Source organism: Mustela nivalis (genome assembly GCF_964662115.1).
Source record: "Mustela nivalis genome assembly, chromosome: 12".
In the NCBI taxonomy this organism is placed as follows: Eukaryota; Metazoa; Chordata; class Mammalia; order Carnivora; family Mustelidae; genus Mustela; species Mustela nivalis.
This window is the reverse complement of record NC_139031.1, coordinates 95,461,495-95,486,622: the sequence shown is the minus strand read 5'-3', so window position 1 is coordinate 95,486,622 and position 25,128 is coordinate 95,461,495.

Genomic DNA, 25,128 nt, shown 5'->3' with positions numbered 1-25,128 from the left:
TCATCCCCAAATTAGTCAGTGGCTGAAGGAACTTCACATGGATTCGAGAAGCAAGATGGCTGGTGCCTGTAGGAAATCTTCAATATGCCCAGACCCCCACAAGTTACTCTTCTCACTCTGCTTTTAACTCCAGAAAGATGACTTGTATGGACAATAGCATTGAGTCTCTTGTCTATCTTGGTTTCTCACTAAATTTAGCCAATAAGAAATCTAGCAGGAGATCAGAATGGGAGGGAGAAGCTTAGCTATAGCCTCCTAGGGTCTTCTCCACAGTGTTGCTCTGGCTGGCTGCACATCTTAGCCATTGGTGGAATTTTTTGTCAGGCATCCCTCCATACACAAAATGAGAGAGTAGATGGAGGAAGGGCAGAAGACCAGTCAATAGGTGCTCCCACATTGGAGGAGGGCAAAAGAGTCTCCATAAGGACTGTGTCAGTGAGTTGATTGATGACTACTGCAGCCCCAGAAGAGTGGAACTTTGAAAGACAGAAGGTCAAGGGATGTCATCAAGAGTTGATATTAAAGCCTCATGTTCCTCCAACAAAATCACAGCTTCTTCTCTTTTCTCTGAATTGTGTGTGTGTGTGTGTGTGTGTGTATGCACACACACATACAATCCTATATATATATAGGATTTATTTTAGAGAGAGTGAGGGGGAGCACATAAGCAGGGCAAGGAGCAGAGAGGAAGAAGAAGCAGGCTTCCTGCTAAACAGAGAGCCCAACATGGGACTCCATCCCAGGATGTCGAGATCATGACCTGAGCTAAAGGCAGATGCTTAACCAACGCAGCCACCCAGACACCCCTGCCCTTTATTTTTAACCACAAATTTTCCTGAGAGGAGTAATATCACACAAAGAAAATTATTTAAATTATTTAAATTGAGTACTGAATAGATGAGGTCCAGAGAAAATTAACTGTGCCTGTGTATGAGGTTTAGAAGCTATGGTGTGTGCATGTGAATGACGGTGGCAGCTGTGCCTTCTGCAAGGGCATCTCTCACTCTCTGAAGCCCCATCCCAGTTGTCAGGGATCAGCATGTCATCCCCCTGGTGGGGTGTGAAGAGACATGCATGTGCATTCTTTCCCGGGGTTCTAAGATACAGTGGCACTGCCTCCTCAAAATTTGGTGACAAAGAATTGTTAAATACACTTTTAAAATCATCTTACTTCCATATCAAGAAAAGTAAAGTTGCCTGAATTCAAAATAAAATGCCAGCCGAGTAACATAGTCTGTTAGAAAATGCTAAGCGTTAACCTAGCACGTGACACAGTAATGTAAAAATTAGCTTTGTTAGGAAAAACTATATATTTTTATATTTGATGTAAAGACATTATGTAAAAAAAACAACTTTATTTACCAAGAAAGTTACTGACTGTATAACCAGGAAAACTCAGAAAGAACATATACTTTTAGTGATAAAAATTATGTTATTTTTTTCATGGAAATATAGAGGTATTTAGAAGCATTTAATCAGCATAGACCATGTTATTCTAAGGGTTGGCGTAAAATGTGGCCCTAATCTTATGTAACACTACATTGACAGAGAGAGGGCTGGTCACGCTCTCCTCTTTAATTGCCCCCAAAGTCAGCCTGAAATCTATGCTTCAGTGAAAATGAATTTCAATTAATTACACATTTTATTTATTCATGCACACAACAATCACTCTGGTTTATGAAGGGAGAAGAAAGAGAAAGAAGAACTTGTTCTCCAACTTACAAAATCTCTACAGTAGGGGCGCCTGAGCGGCTCAGTTGGTTAAGCAACTGCCTTCAGCTCAGGTCATGATCCCAGAGTCCTGGAATCAAGTCCCTTATCAGGCTCCCTGCTCAGCGAGGAGCCTGTGTCTGCCTCTCCCTCTGCTGTTCCTCTGCTTGTACGCTCTCACTCTTTCTGTCAAATAAATAAATAAAATCTTCAAAAAAAGTAAAAAGTAAAAAGAGGTGGGTCACAAGGTTTCAGCACATGCCAGATCTCATCATCGTTATCATTATATTGTGTTGTGGTTATCATCACTATAGATAATTGTAAAGATATATTTATTATCTTCCAAGACAGTCTAAAAAATAGCTTCTACTAAGTATTTGTTACCCTAGGAATGGCATCTACAGGACAGGGACACACAGCGTGCTCTCTCTTTTTTCTTCCCACTATCAGAGTGGGAAAAATATTCACAGCCCTTAGCTTGCAGTAGAAAGAGTAGCATCAGTGTGAGTGTGCGGTGAGAAGACCATATTTTGAGAAGGAATGTAAACTCTGTGAATAGTTTATCTTTGCAATTTTTTCTCCGTTTACTATTCCTGTGACATCTTGCAGCTTCATTTGGTTTGGCAGGTGAAGGAAAGTGAGCGGGTTTTTGCGCTGAGGTGATGCGGTATTCCCGTGAGTTCACGCCTAGAATTTGTGCTGTATAATGATGATATGCCTGCGAGGGTCCTGAGCTGAATGGGAGGCACGTGATCCATTCTGGAGCCAGGAGACTCACAGTAACCTGTATGTCACCTACATGTTTGAGTATAACATACAATGCATAACCACGAACAGCAGATAACATATAATCACACCTCAGTAGAAATCATAAAACGAGTACCCTAGAACAACCTCCGTCCTAGAAATCCCCACTCTGTCGCATTCCACTCACAGCCACAACTCAGCCTGGGGAACCGCCCACCTGAACTTTGTGACAGTCCCTCCATTGTCAACTGCATGTGCGTCCTTGCTCTTTGAAACCCACAACTTGAATCATTTTCCAGGTGTTCTTTTCTTCCGTGCTTGTTTGCACAGAACTACCACTGCAGAGTATAAGGAATTTGTCAATTCACTTTTTGACAGACATTTTTCATTTTTTCTCTTCTTTTTCACTGTTGTGGCACCCTGTGCATAAACCTGAAGCACACATGAGTATTCATTCCAAGCATGAAATACTGAGGCCTTTGTAGTCAACGTTCACAGATGCTGCCAAACTGTATTCCAAGTGGCAGGTGCTAATTAACCTTCCCCTCTGAAACATATGGAAGTTTCTGTTGCTCTGATGGGTTTTTTTTCCTACGACTTTTAAATTTTGGCCATTGTTTTTACTTGTTTCTCGTTGTGCTTTTAAATGGCAATTTTCTTGACACTAAAATGCTTCCTATTAAGGAACTCAGATGTACTCTGAAGTCTTAATGACCCAAGAATATATTATGTCCTCTAATCATTATAATTTTGACTTAAGTAATTAGGTTTGTAATCCCCTGAAGCTGATAGCTGTGTATGGATAGGAACCCCCCCCTTTTTTTCTTTAACTACCTCATTAGTCTATCATCCAACCAACCAACACTCACTGAAGTAACCATTCTTTGCATATGGTGCTGTAGGGCACCTCTGCCATTTACCAGTTTCAGGGAGCTGTTTGTGGACTTGGTGTTCTGTCTCTTCTGTCTCTGTCTCTTTCTGCACTAAAATCATACTGTGTTAATTATATAAGTTCTATTTTCACTCCCAATTGCTGAGCAAGGCTTTCTGCTTTATTCTTTTCATCAAGTGTGTCTAAACTCCTCTTGGTCTCTTCATTTCCATGTAAATTTTAGAATAAGATTGTTAATTCTCATAAAATGCTCTGTTGGGGAATTTGATTGAAGATGGATTAAGTCTACAATTCAATTTTTCAGATAATTGATGCCTTCAATACATTCAGTCTCACAATCCGTAGGACATTGTATACCTCTCAGCATCCATAGGTCTTTAATTTTTTTTTTTCCTGGCATAATTTGGCCACAAAAGTCTTGGGCACATTTTATAATATATAGTTATCTTAAAATTCCATTAATTCATACCTTGGCCTTTTAAACACAACTCTTTATATACTTGGAAGTGGTCACTCCAGGGATCATAGTATACACTCTTACCTTTTCAGTTTAGAGTTAATATTGTACCATTTACTGAAAAATGCAAAAACCTTGAATTTAGGTAGATCCATTTATTATGACCAGCATTATTGATGCAACAGGTACCATATGTAACAGCTGTATGGATTGCAAAGAACTTAAGAGACATATAGCCTTCTACATTTACCCACACATTTACCATTTCTGATGCTCTCTCTTTCTTTCTGAAGATGTAAGTTATTATTTGACATCATTTTCTCTCAGCCTAAGTAAACTTCTTGGGAAGCTCTGTGGTCAACTGGTGACAAATGCACTTATCTGAAAATATGTTTAATTCACCTTCATTCTTAAAGAATATTTCATGGACTATAGAGTTCTGGGTTGGCAGTTCTGTTTATCTTTCAATATTTTCAAGATAGTGTTTTCCTGTCTTCTACTCTCCATTGTTTCTGACAAGAAGTAATTGGTCATTTGTTGTATCATTTCTCCCCATATGTCATTTGTTTTATATATATATACATATATATATATATGCATATATATAAACATATAATGTATTATTTGTTTCAGGGGTATGACTTTTCAGTAGTTTGATTATGAAGCCCTTAGATGTGTCTCCATTCAATTTATCCTTCTTGGTGAACTTGAGCTGCTGACAATGATACCTGTAGGGCAGTAATGAATAACTAATTTTTGTAATAGACAATGGCTCCACCGTACCCACATAAGGGGAAAAAATGAATCTTGACCTGTATACAAAAATCAATTTCCAATGGATCCTAGATAAGCAATGGTAAAACTTTGAGGTTTTTAAAAGAAAACATAAGCCATGCTCATGACTTTGAGTTGGGAAGAGTCTTCTTAACCAGGACGCAACAAGCCCTGGCCAACATTAAGAAATGACAAACAGATTTTAATTTTAATTTTAATTTAATGCTAAATTTTTAGGAACTTCTGTGACATAACATCATGATGGTGAAAGGCAAGTCATAGAGTGGGATATGATGGCTACAGCATACCTTTCTGGTAAGGACTCATAACTTACATATATAAAAGAAAACAATATGGTGAGCATAGTGTAATTCAGAATTGTCAAATCATTATGTGTACACTTGAATCGAATGTAACATTGTGTGTCAACTATATTTCCATTTTAAAAAAGGTCAGTAACAGAAATACAAGCCATTAAAAAATGGGCTAACCACTTGAGTGAGCTTTTCACAAACGATGAATGACTTTTTTTAATGACCAATAACTATATTAAAACTCTATGACAAGGTGTTCAACATCGTTAGTTATCATAGAAATACAAATTAAAATTATAATTAGCTACCATAGTAGGACCACAAGATGGCTAAAATCAAAATGCCTGACAATAATAAGTGTTGTTGAGGATGTGGAATCATCAGAACTCAACTGCACCATGGGGCGGGGGGGTGGTGGTGAAATTAATCTATACAAGTAGAAACTTTCTTGTAAATTTGAAAATATTTATCTTGGCCTAGGTTCTAGGCTAAGAATCTGAAATAAGGGCTAAGATGTCAGCACTTTATATGGAAGATGACAGTCTACATATGGTATTAAGGATCAACTAAAAGGAAGAGAGGGAAGGAAGACAAAGCAATACAACGTGGAATGTTAATTCACTAGCTGTTGCTTAACAATGAGTGCACTTGGCAATGAAAGTGTTGGAGGACGAAGTAAGCTTCAAAATGTTCCATGGCAAGTGAAAATGGGAGGGGAACTACCTGGCCCATCTCCCACTGGTCTTGGTTCACCTAAAGGGGAGATAGTCTCTTTATTTAACTTCTAAATTTTACCTGAGGATAATTTCTGCATTTGACTGCTGGTGAAATTTAGGGTTGTCCCAAGTTTGAGGCTATAACATATAATCCTGCTTTTTTTTTTTTAATTTTTATTATTTTTTTATTTGACAGACGGAGATCACAAGCAGACAGAGAGGCAGGCAGAGAGAGAGAGGGAAGCAGGCTCCCGGCTGAGCAGAGAGCCTGATGTGGGGCTTGATCCCAGGACCCTGGAATCATGACCTGAGCCGAAGGCAGAGGCTTTAACCCACTGAGCCACCCAGGTGCCCCTATAATCCTGCTTTTATTGTTAACATCCATGCATATTTTTCCATTGCTTAATGGTAAAATTCCTGGGCCATTGGGTATGTGTATGATTGGATGCAGCTTTCAAGATTCCCAGAGATGCCTCTCTATTTCTATGTCTCACTAATGCCCAGAACTTTTGGTCTAGAGGAAAAACTACTTAAATAAGTAAAGGGATTTCCATATCCATTGACATATTTATAATATTTTCCTTTATGTTCATGCATCAAATTACATTAATAAAATGACAAGTGTTACATTAAGCTTATTTTTCTTGAATAAGATGAATTTCCTCTTTGCCATCCTACTCTATATCCTTGGACTTACTGTGTTAACTTTTAAAGATATATGCTTCTATGTATGAATGAGATTACTCTCTCATATATATTTCACATGATGTCCTTGTCAGGTTTGTCCATCAAAGTCATCCTGGATACTCTAAATTAATCAGAAGTACTTCCATTTTTTCTATTCTCTGGAAGAATTGGTAAAATCTCAACATTATTCTTTATTAAATACTTACTGGACTTTATCACAGGAGTTGCTTAAGCTTGGAGTTTTCTTTGGGGAGATTTCTAATTAGGAGTCAATTTATTTAATTACTATATTACTTAGATTTTATTTCTTTTGTTTGGGTTTTAGTAAATTGTTTTTCTACAAGCTATATATTTCATCTGAATTTTATTTGCATGAACTTACTGACAATACTCTCTAATTCCCTTTACATCTACAGTATGTTGTGCTATATTCCCTTTTCATTACTGGCATTGGCCATATTTGTCTTCATCAATTCTCCTGTTAATTTCTTCCAGAGGTTTATTCACTAATTACAATTGCCTGAATCAATTATTAAACAGCATGTGGAGAAATAATTATTTTTCTGATTCACTCCATTTTTCTACATTTATTGGCTGGCTGTATTCTGTATCTGTGGAAAAAAAAAATCCTTATTCTTGCTTTCTGAAAAAAAGCAAATGTTTCATGCTTCCTTTATTATTTTTCTGCCTGAAACCCATAATCAGGCATTTCTCCAAGGAATCTCAATTCCTTTTATATGGAAACATATTTACAATGAAATCTCTGGTTGTTCTCAGCTCTAATTGGCCATCATTGCTTCTAAGCACTTCGGGTAGATGGGACTAAAAAATGTATTCAGAAGTCATGTGTTCGTACTGATAATCTCAAATTCATACTATTGGATTCTTGCTCATATTTTCCTTTCTGTGTGTTTTCTCTTCACCCATTGTGAAAACACTGGTTATAAGCACAATCAATAATTTTACTCATTTGCTGTATCTTATAATACATAGAAAAAAACCTTTCAGAATTATGATATTACAAAAATTACAACAAACCTACTAGATAAACATCAAAGCTTTTCTGCAATTTTGTTATGTCTTATTTTCCTTTTTGAAATTCTCCTACACATACTCAGTGAGTTGATTTAACTTTATCATCTTCACAATAAATTTATCTAACTTTAGAAAAAACTGTATGGTTTTTATGAAATCACATGATATGTATGGATTCACAAAAAGAGAAATGACATCATAAATTTGAATCATCCTATCAAAAAAGAGATACATTTTGCCACTTGCTCAAGCCTACTTTTGTGTCTCTCAGGGATATTTAAAAATGTCCTCCGTAGATATTTTGCACATTTCTTATTATGCTGCCTTCTTGGCTATTTTTAACTTTTGTTATCTTAATACAAAGATGCTTTCTTCAGCTTTATATCATCAAACTATTCATTGTTTGTGTGTATAAATGCTACTGATTTTTTCTTATGATTTTGTTTTGAACTAAATTTATTAAGCTATCAAGTGCACTGTCCACTTTGATACACTTTGACAGATATAATTCCTGTGTGATGATTGTCGTCCTTCGTGTAATCACCAGACACAGAATATTTCCACCACACCAGAGAACTGCCCTGTGCCAATTTTCAGTCACTCTCCCTACCCCCAGCTCCAGACGCTGAGTGTACTCTATCATTACAGATTAGGTTTTCCCTGTCCTTAAATTTCATACAAGTGGAATCAAACAAAGGTCATCCAAATATGTCCATGACCTAATGCACTAGTCCCCAGAGATTGCCAATGTCACCTTACATGGTGAAAAGGAATTTGTCAATAAGCAAGAAACAAAATCTGGAAACAACTTCTCAAGTTATGATGAGCTGCCATGCAGGGTGGAGTGGGAAAGAGAAACACCAGTAATACATCACACTACTTAGAGTGAGCCTCAGCTCTTCATTCTAACCCTTGAACCAAGGCGAAACAACCATTGTTTTTGTCTGGTTCCTTTTTCTTAGCCTAATGTAACTGAGATTCATTTGTGTCCCTTCCTGTTTTAATGCTGAGAAGTATTCAATTGTATGACGGTAGAACAACATGTTTACCCATTCACCTACGGAGGGATAACTTGGTTGTTTTAAGCACATGGTTATTGTCAATTAATCTGGGTTTAGAAAGTGTAAGTTTCCATTGGTCTCAGAAATAACAGGTAGAATAACTGGGTCACTGGGCAAGGTTATGTTTAATTTTATAAAATTGGTTTTCAAATTGGTTATGCAATTTTATATTTTCATCAACAAAATACAGGAGATCTATTGTTCTAAATCCTCTCCAACACATGGATTCCAGACTTAATTTCAGTCAGTCTTAGAGGTCTGTGATGGTGCCTTATTGTCCTTTTCATTTTCAATGTCCTTTAGTCACGTTCTATTGGAATTCATATTATCCCACTGTATACAGTATCTATTAATATTAAAAGTTTTATCCCAGTGCATCTGGGTGACATAGTTGGTTAGGCAACTCTTGATTTTGGGTCCAGACATGATCTCAGGGTTATGAGGGTCATGAGAGTGTGCCAGGTGTTGAGCTCCACACTTGGCATGGTACTTGGTTAAAATTCTCTCCCACTCTCTCTTCCCTTCCCCACAACTCTCTTGATTTCTCTCCTGCCAAAAAAATTAAAAGTAATATAAAATAAAAAGTAAAATAAAAGTTTCAATCCCAAAGTCAAAAAATAAATAATTAAATTTTTTTTTTGTTACTAAATTGTAAAAGTTCTTTATCTATCCTAAATAAAAGTCCTCTGTCATACTTACATATTGCTAATACAAACTAGTAGTTTGCCTTTCATTTTGTAAATGATATTATCTCAAAATTTATATTTCTAATAATTGGATATTAGTGTAAAAACACATTGGCTGTTTCTTTTCTTTTCTCTCTTTTTTTGGTAAATTTCTCAGAATTTTCTACACAGACACCATGTTGTTTCTGAATGGAGACAGTTTAACTTTTTATTTCAAATAATTTCCATTTACTTTTCTTGTCTAACTGAATTTTGTAAGTCACCTTCAAAATATATAATAAAATGATGAGAACAGACATCCTGACATTGTTACCAATCTTAGCAACTAACTACATGTTCCATATGCCACATTTATTTTTTTAAACTTTTTTCAAGATTTTTATTTATTTATTTGTTTGTTTGTCAGACAGACAGAGATCACAAGTAGGCAGAGAAGCAGGCAGAGAGAGAGGAGGAAGCAGGCTTCCTGCGGAGCAGAGAGCCCGATGTGGGGCTCGATCCCAGGACCCTGGGATCATGACCTGAGCTGAAGGCAGAGCTTTTAACCCACTGAGCCACCCAGGCGCCCCATATGCCACATTTAAGTGTGATAGTAGCTATATTTCCTTTGTAGTTATTTGCATTAGTTTCCTGTTAACAAATAAGTTGCCATAAATTTAGCAACTTTAAAAAATTATTATTTATGTTATGTAGGTAAGAAGTCCAAAGCAGGTCTCACTGGGTTAAAATCAAGGTATTAGCTGTGGTCTGTCACTAGAGGATAGTCATCTCCACATTCTTTGGCTTGTGCTTTCCTTTCTTCATTTTCAAAATGACAGCAGTAGGTGGAATTCTCAGCACACAGGAAATAACTTCTGACCACATCCAGATCACATCAATGTTGTACTCTTTTTGTGGCAAAAAAGTTAGTTTTCCTTTTTTCTTCTTTGGGACATCATTAGAACACGTACTGACATTATAATATTTTTTGTCATTCTGCCATCCTTCTCTTCTCTTCTTCATTGCTTTTAGATTTTGCCCTTTGGGGCCTTATTATCTCCTTCCTCCTTCATTTCATTTCACTTTTCTCTTTGCCTTCTTCCTTTTTTTTTTTTTTTTTTTTTTTAAATTGAGAGAGAAAGCATGCATGTGAGTGGGGAGGGAAGGACAGAGGGAGGAGAGAAAAAGTCTTAAGTATACTCAATGTGCTCAGAGGGGAGCCAGAGGTTGGCTCCCTCTCATGATCCTGAGATCATGACCTGAGCCGAAATCAAAAGTCCAACTGATAACTGACTGAACCACCCACACTCCTCTCTCCATGCTTTTTGAATTTGGCCTTTATTTCCTTATTTCTACTATTTCATTTGTATTTCAATGAATATCTAAGCTCCATCTGCTTTATTTCTATCCATAGGTTCTGGTTTATAGGATGCTATTGTTGCTGTTTTAAGAAAATCTGAAAATTTGAATTTTATATCCATTTAGAACTTAGTGTTGATTAAAAGAGTTATGAAATCTTTAAATATATGTGAAATTTTCATTATTACTCTAATGTATTATTGCATGGGATTTTTTCTAATCCATATAGTTTATTTTAATAAGAAAATAACATTTAATGAAAATGAGGTGGATCAATTACAACCCATATAATTTAATAAGGATTTCTGCATGAAAATTAGCTACCCAAAATTCTTATGTTCTATGAAAATGTTGCAGCACTCTTTTTAAAAAAAATGCATTCATTATTATTGGGATAAAATTGTAATATGCACATGCGTATGACATATGGACATGTACATAAGATCTGTCTTACAGATTTCTATTGTTATGTCTTTTTGTAGTCTCTGCTTTTTGAAATAGATGCTGTGTTGTCTGATGTTTACTGTGTGTTTTATGATATTTGTTGTACTTTTTCCTTTATGCGGTTTGTTTTTTAAAATTTTATTTATTATTCCTTTTGGTGTATGTGGAGTTTCACGTGTTTGTCAACGTGGACACCTTTAAAAGTACCTTTGATGATGTACTTATTTTGATTTCTGCTGTTTAAGTATCTTTAAATAATGTTCTTTGACTCTCATGTTACTCTGTCATAAATTAATAAGCTCTCAAACATTTATCTTCTATCACTCTTTTCTTCAAGTTTTAAATAAATATAATGTTTTATACTATTAAATACTATAATGTTTTCATATAATTTTTCCATTCTAGATCTAGATCATTTTTAAAAATCTTAGATTTCCAATGAAATTAGTCAGTAGTCACCTCCAGCCACATGTCCTCAGTCATCTCTTGCTCCATTAAACGTGTTTCCATTGGATCTTTGGGAAGTGCTTTTGAAAGTACTTTCCTACTATTAAGGAAATGCAAGTTAAAACCACAGTGATTATATATATACCAAAACAGTGATATATATACATATCATAGTGATATATACATATGTGATATGTATATATATAAAATAGTTATTAAAAAATACAGTAAAATACCACTAATCACATATTAAATGGGTTAAAAAAAACTGAATGTACTGAGCTTTGGCATTGATGTGGAGCGATTTTTAGGCATTGTGAATGGTGTTGCAAAATTTTACAGCTGTTTTGGAACAAAGTTTGGCAGTAACTTAGAAAATGAAACATACCTGTTACATAACCCAGCTCACATGCCTAGCTATTTACACAAGAGAAGTGAAAACCAGTGTTTATAGGGAATGACAGGTCTTGGCTACTCTTTCACATCTTATTTCCATATGAAAGTAGGAAGTAGAATCAGTTTGTCAATTTAAATAAGTTTAATTCAATCTGGGGAAACTGACTTCTTTACGTTATTGAACACTCATCAAGAGAAGAAAAAAAATTTAATGTTATACTGCTTCTTGTTGGTGTATAGGTACACAAATAACTTACTTTAACATTTTATCCAATAAATTTGTCAAGTTAGCAATGTTTTCTAATCATTTATATAGATAGATTTTTCAGTTTTTGAAGTACATAAGTATGTCATGGATACAACCAAATTAATTAAATCAGGGATTGATTTGCCTAGAGGTTGGTTTCAGATCCTGTGAGGAGAAGTGTGCTCAAATAAACCTTATCATTTTGTAGCCCAACTTGATGATAATTACAGGGGGTCTCTCCTTTCTTGTTGAGAACACCTTTTGTCTCATTAGCTACATGAGTGGGTTAGTATTTTCGCTTAGCCTGTCAGCTTCTTAGTACCTCTACTGGAAGCAGAAGTCAACAGACAACACTAGAACTACCAGATTTTTCTGGAGGAAATAAAACCTTCAAAGCTGGGCTTATCTTTCTGGCTTTCAATTTTTTTAGTATTTCAACCACATATTTTAGCTTTCATTTAACTTAATGTTACCAATTATTAGACAAATCAAAATTCTATGTTTTCAGATAGAATGCAGTGCAAAGATCTTAGTATCCCATATGTAATATTCTTGCCAAATTCCAATAATGAGTGAAATCATGAGAACACATGAAGATTGGAAAACATGAAAAATTCTATAAAATGACTGGTTTATAATCTTCAGAAGTGTCGTGATGAAGCAATCATATATATGTGTTCTAAGTCATCAATGATATCCTTGTTCTAGAATGGCTGAATATAAAAGATAAGTTTGAGATTATAGCTTCTCAATTCACAACATTTTGCATATCCTGTGGAAAGCCTTTAAAATCGTTGGACAATGAGAATTCTAAAAATAGCTGGATCACAAAAGAAAGTTGTTTCAGTAAAGATAAGTTATTAATGATTTTTCATATAAATACATTTGTGAGGCAGAGAGGAAAAAGAAAATAAGACAATTTATTTCAGATATTTAGTCAACAGCTTATTGGAAATAGGGCTCTGTGAGGATTGCCATCTTTTCCACAAGTTTCCTAGCTCAGGAGGAATTAGTCAGAGGCTGTAGATCTAGCTACCCCTCTACACAGGCCTCTGGCATAGCCCCAACTGATTCCTTATTATGTGCACAGAGACATCTGATTATCTGACTGCCTCTCCAAACATGACAAATCCTGTAATGCCTAGAAGAAAACTCCTTAGGGTTAATTATGTCAAAACAACAATCAAAGGGGTACCTGAGTGACTCAGTTGGCTAAGTGGCTGACTCTCGATTTCAGCTCAGGTTATGCTTTCAGGGTTCTGAGATGAGTCCTGCATCAGACTCCATACTGTGTATGGAACCTGCTTAAGATTTTCTCTCTCCCCCTGCTCACTCCTCTTCTCCTCTCTCTCTTTCTCTAAAAAAAGGGGGGACGGGGAGACAATAACCAAAAACTGAAACACATAAGAATAAATTCAAAACTACTTCTGTTTAGGTACAAAGAATGAAGATTCTGTTTTCTTGAACATTTACTGAATCCAAAGTTCCCAAAAGTACATAATAAATGATCAACTTCAATCTTTGGTAGAAAAGATATAAGAATAATTGAAAATGTTGGGTAGTTAACAAAGACAATGGAGCAGGTAACATCATTATAATATTCTTTCAATATTATAAAAATTATTAAATTGTGAACAAATGAATTTTAACTCATAAGATTGTAAAAACATTTAATTTCATCAATTCTTGACAGTTTGTTAAGCTCAAATGGCTAGTTAGGTCAATATTAAGTTAATCATGACAGATGATCAGTCAATGAATGGTAAAACAGATGTGAATATCTTCTATGCACCATGGCACAAGGAACATAAAGCTATAGATTTTTAAAGTGAATGACAACACCCAGTTCAGCAGTCTTGGTGCAGCAGGTGATAGTTTGTAAACAGTGGGGTTGGTCATTTGAAAAACTTTATTTCAAATTTAAAATATATATAGAGAGATATATATTTATATATTTATATATTTTCTTTTTTAATTTTTTTTCATTTATTTATTTTCAGCATAACAATATCATTATTTTTTCACCACACCCAGTGCTCCATGCAATCCGTGCCCTCTATAACACCCACCACCTGGTACCCCAACCTCCCACCCCCCCACCACTTCAAACCCTCAGATTGTTTTTCAGAGTCCATAGTCTCTCATGATTCACCTCCCCTTCCAATTTACCCCAACCCCCTTCTCTCTAACTCCCCATGTCCTCCATGCTTTTTGTTATGCTCCACAAATAAGTGAAACCATATGATAACTGACTCTCTCTGCTTGAATTATTTCACTCAGCATAATCTCTTCCAGTCCCGTCCATGTTGCTACAAAAGTTGGGTATTCATCCTTTCTGATGGAGGCATAATACTTCGTAGTGTATATGGTCCACATCTTCCTTATCCATTCATCCGTTGAAGGGCATCTTGGTTCTTTCCACAGTTTGGCGACCGTGGCCATTGCTGCTATAAACATTGGGGTAGGGATGGCCCTTCTTTTCATGACATCTGTATCTTTGGGGTAAATACCCAGGAGTGCAATGGCAGGGTCATAGGGAAGCTCTATTTTTAATTTCTTGAGGAATCTCCACACTGTTCTCCAAAGTGGCTGCACCAACTTGCATTCCCACCAACAGTGTAAGAGGGTTCCCCTTTCTCCACATCCTCTCCAACACATGTTGTTTCCTGTCTTGCTAATTTTGGCCATTCTAACTGGTGTAAGGTGATATCTCAATGTAGTTTTTTTTTTCTCAATGTAGTTTTAATTTGAATCTCCCTGATGGCTAGTGATGATGAACATTTTTTCATGTGTCTGATAGCCATTTGTATGTCTTCATTGGAGAAGTGTCTGTCCATATCTTCTGCCCATTTTTTGATATTATTGTCTGTTTTGTGTGTGTTGAGTTTGAGGAGTTTATTATAGATCCTGGATATCAACCTTTTGTCTGTACTGTCATTTGCAAATATCTTCTCCCATTCCGTGGGTTGCCTCTTTGTTTTCTTGACTGTTTCCTTTGCTGTGCAGAAGCTTTTGATTTTGATGAATTACATATTTTCTTTAATGGATATTTGTTTTACTTCACAATTGTAAAAGACTATAGAAATATTTAAGCAAAGAAATTACAAATTACATATTAGTAAAAGAAACATATTTTATCTTTGCTCTAATCTGAGAAGTAATATTTTTAAAATTACGTTGGGGTGCCTTAGTGGCTCAGTTAAGCATCTGCCTTCAGCTCAGGTCATGACCCAGGGTTCTGGGATCAATTCTCACATTAGGTTCCTTGAAGAGGGGAGGCTGCTTCTTCTTCTCCCTTTGCCCCCTGCTCATGCTCTTTCCCTCTCTCTCTCTCTCTCTCTGTCAAATAAATAAATAACAGTCTTTTAAAAAATTATAAAATAATGTGTAAGAAACCAGCTTTCTACTATTTAATAAAAGTAGTGCTATATGGTTTCACTTATTTGTGGAGCATAACAAATAGCATGGAGGACAAGGAGAGATGGAGAGGTAAAGAGAGTTGAGGGAAATTGGAAGGGGATGTGAACCATGAGAGACTATGGACTCTGAAAAACAATCTGAGGGGTTTAAAGCGGCAGAGGGTGGGAGGTTGGGGGAATCAGGTGGTGGGTATTGGAGAGGGCAGGGATTTCATGGAGCCCTGGGTGTGGTGCAAAAACAATGAATACTGTTACACTGAAAAAAAAATTAAAACGGTAGTGCTATATGGAAAACTCAGAGAACAGAGAAGCTAAAGTATAATAATTTTACCATTTGTAGGTAATTATTGGAAACATTTTATTTTGTTAGGGACAAGTGTAACATCTTGTGATTTTATCTTAAGATAGAGACAATTCAGATTCATTACCTTTTCTCATTCATGGTTTCTTCCCCTCACAATGATCACACTATTTCTTAGAAATATTTGTAAAATCTTTGTAAAATGGGGTATTTTCTGAAATACTGGATATCCACAACTTATTCCCTGCCTTTGCCGAGAAAGGAACATTGATTTGGGTGGGGACAGTGATGAAAGCTAAGACTCATAGAAAAGTGAACTTGGTACCCTACGTTTCTCTGAGAAGTGCAAGTTTGCTTACATATTCCAGGTTAAAAAGAAAGCATGGCTCCCATGTACTGAAGTATATCGCCCATTCTGTTTCATTCTTAAAGGTAAGGGGCATATTTAAAGTCATAAAAGTAGTTAGAGCCTCTAGAGGGAATATTTGCCTTGCTGGCAATAACATGACTCTTCCACTGAAGAAACTAAACACAAAACAAAACAAACAAACAAACAAAAAGTTCAAAATATTTTCAAAGAGGTAAATATGTAGAGATGAATAAATATGAATGTGGATGAGGAAGAGTTATGGAGGGGAAAGTGGAGGGGCTCAAGAAGATCAGTTCCTTTACATTTGGCTGAGGCTGGAGGGGAGGGCAGAGAGAGAAGATTAGTTTGATGGGGCTCAGAGAATAAAATTAGAGTCCAGGCCTATGTAAAGGGAATTAGGGTGAACACTTCTCACTTTGATTTGTAATCTTAAAGAAGTGTGCTGTAGAAGAAATGTTACCAGGAATAAATACTATTGTCATGGGGGCTATAGTTCAGTTATGAATTATTTTAAATCCCCAAATGAAATTTGTTGAGTTAGTCTCAAACTGCTACTATCAAGGCATCAGGCAGAAGCAAATGAAAATACTTTATGTTAAAAAAAGAAATCTTACAAAACACCCAACAAAAAAGAATAAGAGAATAATTTAAAAGTTGACTAATACTTAAGTTGAGATTAGAGCAACAGAACTTGAACAAACAAAACACTCAACAAAAAAGAAAAAGAAAATTTAAAAAAATCTTAGACTTCCTAATATTTCTATAAACAATTTTGAAAAAACAATGCCATGTGCAGAACCAAACATAATCAGACAAATATGGAGAGGGGATCACAGTACCAGAACAAGCATAAGCAATAAAAAATAAAAACATTTTGAGGAACCTCCATGCTGTTTTCCAGAGTGGCTGCACCAGCTTGCATTCCCACCAACAGTGGAGGAGGGTTCCCCTTTCTCCGCATCCTCGCCAGCATCTGTCATTTCCTGACTTGTTGATTTTAGCCATTCTGACTGGTGTGAGGTAATATCTCATTGTGGTTTTGATTTGTATTTCCCTGATGCCCAGTGATATGGAGCACTTTTTCATGTGTCTGTTGGCCATCTGGATGTCTTCTTTGCAGAAATGTCTGTTCATGTCCTCTGCCCATTTCTTGAAAACAGCATGGAGGTTCCTCAAAATGTTGAAAATAGAACTGTCCTATGACCCAGCAATTGCACTATTGGGTATTTACCCTAAAGATACAAACGTAGTGATCCAAAGGGGCACGTGCACCCGAATGTTTATAGCAGCAATGTCCACAATAGCCAAACTATGGAAAGAACCTAGATGTCCATCAACAGATGAATGGATCAAGAAGATGTGGTATATATACACAATGGAATACTATGCAGCCATCAAAAGAAATGAAATCTTGCCATTTGCGACAACATGGATGGAACTAGAGTGTATCATGCTTAGCGAAATAAGTCAAGCAGAGAAAGACAACTGTCATATGATCTCCCTGATATGAAGAAGTGGTGATGCAACATGGATGCTTAAGTGGGTAGGAGAAGAATAAATGAAACAAGATGGGATTGGGAGGGAGACAAACCATAAGGGACTCTTAATCTCACAAAACAAACTGAGGGTTGCTGGGGGGAGGGGATTTGGGAGAAGGGGGTGGGATTATGGACATTGGGGAGGGTATGTGCTTTGGTGAGTGCTGTGAAGTGTGTAAACCTGGTGATTCACAGACCTGTACCCCTGGGGATAAAAATATATGTTTATAAAAAAAATAAAAATTTAAAAAGTCAAAAAAAAATTAATTAAAAAAAATAAAAACAGACACATAGAAGGACTTATATTGAAGTTATCATACACAGTTATTAACCATAGTTCTTAATCTTGTGGGCAAAGTGATGACATTGCCATGAGACTAGATTTATCCAATCCTTTTTCCAGAGTTATAAATGAAATGGGATAGCAATAAATAAATAATAAGTAAATTAAAAAAAAAATCCAGAAAACCTCTTCAACAGAAGTATGTAACAAGATTTTTCTAAAATTACCAGATTTTAAGGTAAAAGGGCCAGGAGATACAAGATAATTACTTTACCCCCATAAGGAAGGTCCCACACTTTAACTGAAGTATTTAACAGTCAACAGGTAGATCTATACCAGTTGAACCTTATGCAAGCTTTCAAGTTTTCCATATTAGATTGTATAGCAGAGCACAGGAGGAAAGGCTGAGTAGAGGGAGTCAGCTGAGGCCCTCAGGATCTCAGAAATATTCTTAGAAATGTGAAGTTTTATCTGAGTAGAAATTTCCCAGGACATAGGCAGTAACCTCTTCAACATTGGCCACAGTGATTTATTTAATGACACATCTCCAACAGCCTGGGAAACAAAAGCAAAAATGAACTTTTGATACTTCCTCATGATAAAAAGTTTCTACACAGCAAGGAAAACAGTCAATAAAACTAAGAGGCAACCCACAAAATGGAAGAAGATATTTGAAAATGACATTACAGATAAAAGGCTGGTATCCAAGATCTATAAAGAACTTCTCAATCTCGACACCCAAAAAAAAACCACAAAAAAACAAAAACAAACAAACAAACAAACAAACAAAAAGTAAAAAAATGAGCAGGAGACATACAAATGGTTCACAGATGCATGAAAAAATGCTCATCATCATTAGCCATCAGGGAAATTCCTATTAAAACCACATTGAGATACCACCTTATAACAGTTAGAATGGCAAAAATTAACAAGGCAGGAAACAAGTGATGGAGAGGATGTGGAGAAAGGGGAACCCTCTTACACTGTTGGTGGGAATGCAAGTTGGTGCAGCCACTTTGGAAAACAGTGTGGAGGTTCCTCAAAAAGTTAAAAAATAGAGCTAATCTACAGCCCAGTAATTGCTCTGTTGGTTATTTACCCCAATGATACAGATGTAGTGAGAAGACGGCTACATGCACCCCAGTGTTTATAGCAGCAATGTCGGTAATAGCCAAACTGTGGAAAGAGCTGAGAATCACTTCAATAGATGAATGGATAAAGAAGATATGGTTCATCTATACAATGACGAATTATGTCTCCATCAAAAAGGATGAATACCCAACTTTTGTATCAACATGGAGAGGACTGGAGGAGATTATGCTGAGTGAAATAAGTCAAGCAAAGAAAGACAAGTATCATACAGATTCACTTATATATGGAACATAGGGAATAACACAGAAGACATTAAGGGAAGGAAGGGAAAACTGAAGGGGGAGGAAATCAGAGTGGGAGAAGAACTCTGAGAGACTATGGATTCCAAGAAACAACCTCAGGGTTTCAGAGAGGAGAGGGGTAGCCAAATGGGTTAGTCTAGTGATGGGTATTAAGGAGGGCATGTGTTGTAATGAGCACTGGGTTTTATACACAAGTAATGTATCAGTGAACACTACATCAAAACCTAAAAACAAAACAAAACAAAAAAAAATTCCCAGAATATAATAGAAATCCACAGACCAGAAACTCTGGGACTGAAGGAGAGGTATTTGCTTATTGGTGGGGGAGGGAATAAGAAGGGATATATCTCTGAAAGTATGGGAGATATGATCATCCTGAAAGATCAAGGTCTTGAGTACTGCAAGGTAATGAAAGAATCCCCACCCTTAGGTACACCTGAAGGAAAGTAATTTAGTATATCAGAGAGATATCTGAACTGCTTTGTTCATTGCAGCATTACTCACAATAAGCAAGATATGGAAACAATCTAAGGGCCCTTCAGCAAATGAATGGATAAAGATATATATTTTGATAGATATTTAACACATTATTTATATATTAATTTTATTATTATTTAAACACATTATTTATATATTAATATTATATTTATATTATTTGTAAAATATATACTATATTTTAAATTATATGTTTGTATTAATATAAAATATGTTTCTATTATGACATCATATTTATATATAAATATATATTTAATTATTGTGATGTAATTGTATTTTAATATAAAAAAAGAAGAAAAAAACATTTTGCTAACCACATGAAAGGCTCTTGAGCATATTATACTAAAAGAAATAAGCCAAACAGAGAAAGACAAATGCTGTATGATCATGTGAAATCTTAAAAAAAAAAAAAAAAGAGAGAGAGAGAGAGAAAAGGAAAGGAGAAAAAGCTAATTCCACAGAAACGGAAACTAGAATGGTTGTTCCCAAGGTCTGGGGGAGGGTAAAATGGGATAATGTAGTATAAGATACAAACATTCAGTTATGAGAATGAATTTTGAGGATGTGATGCACAACATGGTGACTATAGTTAATAAGTAGTAATGCAGACACACATGTCCCAAAAAGGAGGTGTTAAGCCTTCTCACCACACATACAAAATAGTTAATTGTGAGGTGATGGATATGTTATTTACTTTGTTCTTGTTAATCTTTTCACAATGTATATGTATTTTGCAGCATCATGTTGTACATATTATGCAACTGTATTTGTCAATTATTTCTCAATAAAGGTGGGAAAAAAATTAAACTCTGCAGCAGTGAGATAGGAAAGTTAATCAGGCTTATCTTATTTTCTATAACGAATTTCATTGTAATTATACATAACAATTAAAAATTATGTCTTGTATAAAACACTAAAAAAGAATATATTCTGTATTGGTAAAATTGGCCAAAATTGTTAAAATTGAGGAATTTATAATATTGAAACTCAAATAGAAGAAAAAAAATCTCTGCATGCAAGCAAAATGACAATATTTCTTATAACTGAAAGGATTCCTTATTCATCAGATTTTTCTACAATACTATTTTATACCTAAAACTAGTAGATGTCATGTTTAAGATATTCAAAGAAGGAAGAATAAAAACCATGGATTTAATACCAATTAAATAGTCTTTCAAAAATGAAGCAAACAAAATTGTGGACATTTGAGAACTTAGAAAGTATATAAGTATCCTCCTTTTTTTTATCTAAAATAAAAAATTTTATTTTACCACATATTTAATAAAATTTAGGTTTTCATTATGGCTTTGCTAATTCTCCTTTAACAAAGAATGATACATTTTGGTATAATTTTTCCACTAAAATTGTGGGATAGTTTAATAGTATCCTTTGATTTGCTTGATTTCTTATTATTTATCATTACAGAGTAGACCTATCACATTGGTTTAGGAAAACTGTTGGGAGCTTTAGCAGTTTCTCAAGGGATTTTTCTTTTTCTTTTTTTAATTTTTTATAAACATATACTGTATTATTAGCCCCAGGGGTGTAAGTATCCTCCTTAATGAATCAACTAGAGAATGAGTATCAGAAAGCCAATGAACGGTTAAAAAATTTTCCACAGAAATATTTGGTGAACATTGTATATAATTAAATGTAAAACTTAGGTGAAAAGATGAGATTAATATGACAAAAACTCAGGTACCACTGCTGAAGAGATCTAACAATATAAATATAATGCAGGAAATTAAGGGGCAGCAGATCACAAGGGAAGCAGAAAAGGCTTTTTTGATAATAATGACTATTTGTTCAAACATATCCTGGATAGAGGTAATGGAAACAAATGACACTGAAGAGCTGTGATAATGGTCCCTGTACAGAACAATAGGAAGTATCTACCAAGGGGTAATATGAGAGACATAAATTGTGCTTGTTTGTGGTAAGAAACATTATAGACAATATTGAGGGATTTGGAAGAAAATTAGAATCTAAACAAGGACCTAAACAGAAATAATAGAACTAAAGATTCAAGTAACTGAAATTAAAAACATTGTGGGGGCTTCTAGGTGGCTCAGTCACTTGAGCATCTGAATCTTCATCTCAGCTCAGGTCTTGATCTAAAGGTCATGAATTCTAGCCCCAGAAAGGGTTCCATGTTGGGCATGGGGCCTCCTTTAAAACAAAGACAAAACAGAAAACAAAACATTATGGATAGTAAGAGCTATAGAAGTTTTGGGTAAAAGGAACAAAATGTATATATTTAGAGCCTCAAAAGGGGAGATGTGGGATATTGAGGCAGATGCAATATGTAAAAAATCAGTGCTGGTAAGTTTCTGCAGCTATTGGGATATACTGAGCCACAGCTTCCAGAAGGCCAGTACAGCCACCCCCAGCACAATCAACAAAAATAAATTTGCTGGTGGAAAATAAAGAGGAGAGGGAGGAGACATAGAGGGAAAGAGACAGAGAGAGAGAGAGACAGGGTGAGGAAAGACCAATCACCTCCAAAGGGACAGAAATGAGACTAGCATCTCCACTTGAAAGAACACAACGGGAAGACAGTGGAAGTAGAACAATAAACTGCCCACCTAGAATCCAAGCCCATCACAAATACATTTCCAGAGTGAGGACGAAAGAAGTTCAGGCACACAAACACTCAGAAAATTGTGACCCACAGACTTGGCCTAAGAGAAACACAAAAGGATGTTCTTGCTGAAGAAAGACGATCTAAATGCAAAGTTCAAAAAGTGGAAATCAACAAAAAAGCAATGAGATACAGAATTATATGTGGTCTTATTGGCCTTAAACTTGGATGCACACCAGGATTCTTCTTGGTAGGCTGTCCCCAAACACTCAAAAATGTAACAACATACCTTCTTGTTTCTTCCACATGAGAAAATCCTTACGTTTTGGTCTGAGTCATAAGAATAGTTACAACTTATATTTTTATAACACATAGTGATATTCCATTAATAATATAATCATCATAGTCAATGAAGCAATCTTTTTATCTGTACTTAAGTTATTCCTATCCACAGCTGCTACCATGAGGTCATTGTGACTGATTTTCCTATTTTACAGGGAATTGCAATGATGCGCCAAATTGTTTGAGGATTTTCCAAGCCTATGTGTAGGCTTTAGAACTACTTAGAGTGCTTTATTTCACAAGATCCTATGTAAATGCATATTTCTTTTTCCATATGCCATGGTAGAGTACTCTGCATTCTGGTCCTAGCTCTTGATAATTAAGATATGTGTATGTTCATGGAATACATACTCCTCCTTAACAATAACTAATATCTCATTTTAAAACTAACATCCAGGGGTGCCTGGGTCGCTCAGTGGGTTAAGGCCTCTGCCTTTGGTTCAGGTCATGATCCCAAGGTCCTGGGATCGAGCCCCACATTGGGCTCTCTGCTTAGTGGGGAGCGTGCTTCCCATACCCCTGCCCCCCGCCACTACTCTCTGCCCGCTCGTGATCTCTGTCTGTCAAATAAATTCATAAAATCTTAAAAAAAAATAAAAAAACTAACATTCACTGACTGTTGCTTGAACAGCAAATAGTCCATTCATCCTTGATTCCTGTGTATAGTCTGAACTTTATTAAAAAATCAAGGAAGAGAAATATCTACCTAGAATTTTTTGAAGGTTTTTTGTTTTTGTTTTTTGTTCCTTGATGTGCTAGTTTTACTGGATTGGGGTTTGGCATTATGCCTTCAGCTTCCATAGAGGAACATGTAAGAATCACACATGCACATAAAATGCATATTTATTTTGGGGATACTGTTTTGGGTATTGTCTACTATATCACAATTTGCCTCTTTTAGGAGGACTCAGGAGAGTAACTTTCCTTCAAACCTCTGTGTTCCTTTCCTGAGAAAATGGTTTGTTCTTCTCTTGAGGACATATTTTATTTGTTCTTCTGCCTATAGCAATTTTTTAGGGCTTTATGATATTCTTCACCTTATTATTTTGTATCATAGATTGCTCTCTATTTTGAGCCTCACAGCACACTTTAGGCATTTATGTAAGTTACACTATATCTTTTTTATTTTTTCAAAAATTTGACATGCATATAAACACCTATAATACATCATCACACTCATTATATGGTGGGAATTAATAAGACACAGAGAGATTACTGAACATATTTTGCAATTCTGGTGGAAAAACTTAGATCCTAAAAACAATAGCCTCTGATTCTATTTCTGCCTAGGAATCTGGAAAAAGCATCATTACAATACTAACAATGGCAAAACGTTGGAAAACCTACAAAATTAAAACTTATTCTGAAGCCGTCAGAGAAATGAGATTGCAAGGCAACAACCAAAGAGCCTGAGATCCCAAGAAAGATGAGTCCCCAAATGAAAGGTAAGATATTCAGATTGGAAAATGTGAGGCAAAGCACCAGGATCAGGAGTTGCTGCCATATATAGGGGTGAAAATAAATCAGCTAAATTTGGGATGAGTTGCTAAGACTGATTGTTGGCATGGCAAGAAAGAGACTCTGCAAAGCCCAGATATAGGGAAATCCATATCACTCACTGTCTCTTTCCATTGATCTCTGTTCATGCTCATAAGAAAGACAGGGGACATACCTGAAGACCAGATGATGTCGCCTTCTTTGTGGCAGCCCTGCCAGGATAATCAACCCCTCCAGGAAAAGCACCTCCCCTCCCCCCTGCTCCCTTCTCTCATATACAGCAATTAAATTTTGAATCCAGAGGAGAAGCCATAGTGTTGTCACACCTGGTACGCAGATAAAGAACCCCGGTTGATTAGTGCAGTAAACATAAATTGCTCTGCATCTAAGGAAAGGAGAGGAAATGCTCTAGTGATGCATACCTATGCCAATACCACTCAAGATCTTTTGCTAGCAAGGGAGAAACAGGAAACTGTTAAAAAAAAAAAAAAAGCCGAAAACACCAGACATTGGGAAGAAATGAAGAAGTCTCACCTTTAAGGAGTGGACAGGTAAGACCCCACAAAACCTGTAGAAGGACCAGGACCACCCAGCATCCTCCTGCTTGCCCCTAACAAGCTTTCAAGTAAACATTAAAAAGCAGCAAAAGGCTCTGCTTTCAGTCTGGCGTGTAGAGGGTTTAGAGGTCATCTTTGTCATCTTCACAAGGGAATACTGAACAAGCTGAAAAGCCACTCTCCTTACCTGTCAGCAAAATGACAGTCTAATAGAAATACTGGAACTAAAAATGCATGATCATAGACTAAGAATTGTTTTTATTGGTGTATCAGTAGACTCAAAATAGTAAGTTAATTTGCAAATATCTTCTTCCATTCCGTGGGTTGCCTCTTTGTTTTCTTGACTGTTTCCTTTGCTGTGCAGAAGCTTTTGATTTCGATGAAGTCCCAAAAGTTCATC